We start from the raw sequence: 5,562 nt of genomic DNA, 5'->3' as shown, positions 1-5,562 counted from the left end.
ATCCTCCCTCTCTTTTCCGTTTGCTTGTCGTTATGGCTAGTCCTTATCTTCTCCTTTGTCTCCCGAGTTTGAGGCTCTTCACTTCAAACAAAGGCAAGGAGAAAATTTAAAAGACGCTTGGTTTAGAATGATGGAATCTTATCGTAATTGTACCCTAGAAGTGAATTTTAGAATTTTGCTTCGCAACTTTTATGTTGGACTAAATATGTCTCATGGACAACTTTTGGATTGCGTTGCCAAAGGCAATTTTATTGAAATTGATCCCAGTATTGCGTATGAAATTATAGAAGGTATAGTAGGAACTCTACCTCAACAAAAAGGGTCTCATCATACCCAAGGGGAAAAGCATGTTTTTGAGAAAATTTGCGAAGCAACTAAGATTTTACAAAAGTCTCTTGAACCTCTTAAGAGCGTTAGCGGGAATCTCCACCGCATGAATATGTTGATTACCCTTTGCAATAAGCGGTTGGACTCTTTAGATCTCAAGATTTCCGAATATGAAGGGAAACGTAAAGAACCTCCCGGATTCGAGCATAACTCCGCTAAAAGAATTAAGAATCAAGAGGATAATACCTAGATCTATCCTTGCTCTTTATGCCTAGCTAGGGGCGTTAAACGATAGCGCTTGTTGGGAGGCAACCTAATTTTATTTTTATTCCTGGCTTTTTGCTCCTGTTTAGTAATAAATAATTTATCTAGACTCTGTTTTGGTTGTGTTTTTTGTGTTTAATTAGTGTTTGTGCCAAGTATAACCGTTGGGAAGACTTGGGGAAAGTCTTAAATATCTTGCTGTAAAAAACAGAAACTTTAGCGCTCACGAGAACTGCTGCCATTTTTATTTGGAAGGTGCTATTTAGATAATACTTTTTGCAGATGATTAATAGGTAAATTCCTCACGTCCAGCAATTTATTTTAGAATTTTGGGGTTTCAGATCTTGCGCTAGCTACAGATTACTACAGACTATTCTGTTTTTCACAGATTCTGTTTTCGTGTGTTGTTTGCTTGTTTTGATGAATCTATGGCTAGTAAAATAGTTTATAAACCATAGAGAAGTTGGAATACGGTAGGTTTAACACCAATATAAATAAATAATGAGTTCATTACAGTACCCTAAAGTGGTCTTTTGTTTTCTTTCGCTAACGGAGCTCACGAGATTTTTCAACTTTAAGTTTTGTGTTGTGAAGTTTTCAAGTTTGGGTAAAGATTTGATGGATTATGGAGCAAGGAGTGGCAAGAGCCTAAACTTGGGGATGCCAATGGCACCCCCAAGATAATCTAAGGATACCTAAAAGCCAAATCTTGGGGATGCCCCGGAAGGCATCCCCTCTTTCGTCTACTTCTATCGGTAACTTTACTTGGAACTATATTTTTATTCACCACATGATATTGTTGACGCTCGAAAATGGCATGATCGCAAAGAGTAACTTGAGGCTATAATGAGATGATGTCAAATTCATGATTTCATGTCACCATTGGATGACTCTCTTCAAGCCGATGGGAGTAAATATATAGATGGTCCAAAGCGGAGCTCGAATGCAAAAGTTATGACAAGTTCGGAGATGTTCATGTTGACACCAGAGTAAAGAAAGGCATGAAACTTAATCAAGATGGCCTCTGATGGAAAATGTTTCAACATGAAACTTGTGCGTCTCGTCGAAACGGTAGATTTTGATATAAAAATATTCTTAATCCGAGATCGTATGCAACTTGTGGAGGCAAAACAAGGTCAGAAACAGAAGCTGCAGAGTCATTTCGGACCAAACCGAGTTGATTTGATCGGTGAGACCGAGTTGGTCCGAAAATTTACCAGAGAGTTCGCAATGTTGACTCGGTAGGACCGAAGCAAACCAATCAGAGAGACCGAGTTGATCCAAGAAATTACAGAAGGATATGGAGATTTGACAAAATTCACTCGGTGGGACCGAAATGAACCAATCGGTGAGACCGAGTTGGTCCGGGAAATTACCAAAGATTCATGTCTGAGTTAAGTTAGGGTTTTTGATGTTTTGGACGGAGTTTTTAGTCCTTTTCTTGTGCGGGAAGTCCAGCCGCCTCATAAATAGATGAGAGGTGACAGCCGATTGAACAACAGACAATCGAACATATCAATCTATCATCTTTTACCTTTACCTTTATCTCCCTCCCTTGTTCTTCTTCTTACTCGTTCTTCGTTCGTTCTTCTTGTTGCAGGGCGACGAACCTCGAGGCCCTAGAGGCGATCAGGTCGACCTAGGGCAGCCCATAGCTGCCGCGCGCCCTGACGGGGTCCCTCCCAGGCGCGTGGGGGTTTCGGGTCCTCAAAAGCACCCGCCAGATTGCTTGCGTACCGCGCTTCTGGTCGGGTCTCCTTCGACGTGAGCTGCGGTGCATCACCCTCGGCATTGGAGGTACACAGTGACGTGTTCGTGTGCGAACACACTTTTTGGCGACTCCGCTGGGGATGAAGCTTTGAACGGTCTCCAGCCCGTTCTTGCTACGAAGAGATCGTCATCAAGTTGCTGCAATCTACAAAGGTAATATGAATACCCAATTCCCCTTTGTAGATGCAAATAATCCATATGTTGTTGTTGAATCACCTAATGAGCTTAATGTATCGGCTAGCCCTAGTTTTATCAATCATGCATCTAATTATGCGCAAGGGCCGATGCAAAGCAATCTTCATGCTTCAAATTCTTATGATTTTAGCAACGTACAACATATGTATCCAAACTCTCATGCATCGGCAACCCCACAATTCCATATGCCGATGAACAACATGATGGGTTTGGTTAATCAATTTGAAACACCTCATGTTAAAATTTCCAATAGCATACAAGAAAGTGTTTCACCTTTTTATTCATCGGCAACTAATTTGCAAGATGTGAATACAACCTTGCTGATGGATGGGAGAATTGGCCATGCCACTGCTAGCTATTCGGCCAGTTACTCTCAACCGTCATATGCTACACCTCATGTTAGTAATTTTTCGGCACCATACACAACTGTAGATGCTCAAAATTTGGCTTCACACCTTTCAGGTCATAGCCGAATAAATGTAAATTTTACACGAGCGGTTGTGCCAAATACTGTAGAAGATGAGGTAGTGGTGGCTGCATTGAAGAGTTTAGCCCAGAATAAGAGGATTAGTGCTATTTGCCTTGAACAACATGAAAAAGGGCTATTTCCTGATTGTGTCGCAATAAAAGCTAGAGTTTTGCAAGAAGATGAATCTTTGCCAATTGATAAAATTGGCGAGCTAAAATATGGTTTTACAACAACGCATATGCCTTCACCTAGTACTACATCATATTATACACCCCCTACACTGCTGCAAAATTTCGGCAACACCCGTGTGTCATTGCCGAAAGAATCTAAAAACATCGAGGGGCAATCGTATCCGGAGTGGGCTGAAATTGAGAAAAAGCTTAAAGCCAACTTTGCCGCTCGCCGCCAGAAACAAATAGAAAAAGAATTGGCTCAGATAAAAGAAGCATTGCCAATGGGTAGTATCAATGAAAAGAAGGATGATTCGGAACTTGAAAGTGCTTCAGTTGAAAAAGCCGAATCAAGTAGTATATATTCCAAATCCATCAAATCCAAAGAGGCAAGTATTATTGAGAAAGGGCATGGCAAGCATAGCAAAACAACCATGCTTGATTTTTCTGAAGTTAATGGAACCTACTTCCTGCCCTATGAGTTTCGTGCCATAGAAATTGACAAGCTTCAAGGACAAGAACAAGTAGCGGAACAAAGTTCGATTGACAAAGATCTTCAAATTTATGATGCACGAAATCAAGAAGAAAATTGTGACATGGTGTTGGGAAGTCATCCAGAAGCAAAGCACAATATTATTCATCATATTCAATCATCATGCTCTCCCAACATATTTGAAGAGGTATGTCTAGCAAGTAATTTACCTATTTTCAGATTTGGTCACAACTTTATTGTTGATGCATCTATTAGAAAAATTCTAGTAAGTAATTTTCAAAGATCAATGAAGAAGGGCAATTTACTTGTTAGCAATAAAATTGTCACAAAGCATATCGGTCAACATATTGCACCATTCAGAAAGACCGATAGTGAAAAATTATTGCAGCCAAGGCTTTCCCCATTGCTTTATCTAAAGCTCATATCTAATTGGGTAGCTTTGCTTATTTCGTACTTGGCTTGCACTTGGTCTCAACTGAGACATGTATGTTCTAAATATCTTCATTTCAGAAATTTAAGGCCAAGGTTAAATTCTATTGCGAAAACCGATGCTAATATAATATCTTATCCAAAGGCATCGAAGATAGAGTGGAAAACATAATGCATAGCCGAATGGGAAGATTCCAAATCTGAACCATTCGTTTGCTTACCTCCAAAGCCGTTCACACAGCAAGATCGGCTAGAAAACAAGAAGTATACCTTCAATTCAAGCATGTGTGATCAAATATTTGATTTGTTGCTGAAAAATAATTACATTACAATACTTGATCACCATGTTAAGCCATCAATCCAAGGACGAATGTATTGTAAGTTGCATGATTCATTCAAGCATAATTTTGAGGATTGCAACATGTTTCGTCAAATAGTTAAATCGGCCATTGAAAAAGGTCGATTGAAGTTTGTTGAAACACCAAGAGATGACCGGTCTATTCCGTTTGGTCCCGATGGCAAAAAGTTTTTGCATCGGCTTCTTCAAGCCGATCCATTTAAGAAGAAGGTAAAAACTTCAGGTGATGGGATCAAGCTTTCATGTAAAGAAGTTGTTGAAGAGCATAATGAACATAATCTTGAGGGCGATAATTCCATTGAAGCTACAATGGAGACGCCAAGGACTGGGGGGCAGCAAGCAAATCCAATGATCGATGAAAGCAAACCAAAAGAAAATAAAGGCCGAAATAAGCGCAAGTGTAAGAGATCAAAAATCACCTTCGCTGAACTATTGGATAAATATCAAAAGAATAGTGAAGAGAAGAATGCTTATCGGCCAAATCATGCAAAGAAACCAAGATCACCCCCAAGGCGCGAATATGAGCATCGGTATTGGCAAAGTGAGCATTTTAATGCAACATATACATATCCTTATTTTGGGCCGCCAGTGCCAATGTCGTGGATACATCCCTATGCTCATGTAGATCCATATCCATCATGGGACAGGTATGATACAAGGGCACACTCTCCATCTTATTTTAGACCATCTAACCAATATTTTGCATTTCCGAGAAGATCAACATTTGAACAATCATATGTTAAAGACCGTTTCAATCATAAGGAATCGGTCTGGAGCTCAAAGAAGAAGAAATAGGTGGTGAAACAAGTGTACCGTGTTAAAAGAGATGGTCGTAAGAGTGCAACTTCAGATTTGATCTCAAATGAAAAAGAGCCAATTAATGTGTTGACATTGGCTACTAAAGGCAATGAGACGAAGCAACCAATTATCAAGAGTCAAAGTGCCAAATCTGAAGAAAAGAAGTTGACAGTGCACAAGGTAAAACAAGAATTGCCATTGCTTCAAACAAAATCACAGCCGGGGTGCCCACTCGGCTTATCGTATTGGCGAAAGAAGGAATTAGAAAAACTTAGTGCACAAGAGCTGA

The sequence above is a fragment of the Triticum aestivum genome, chromosome 2A (genome assembly GCF_018294505.1).
Source record: "Triticum aestivum cultivar Chinese Spring chromosome 2A, IWGSC CS RefSeq v2.1, whole genome shotgun sequence".
NCBI classification, from domain to species: Eukaryota; Viridiplantae; Streptophyta; class Magnoliopsida; order Poales; family Poaceae; genus Triticum; species Triticum aestivum.
This window is presented reverse-complemented; position numbering follows the sequence as displayed.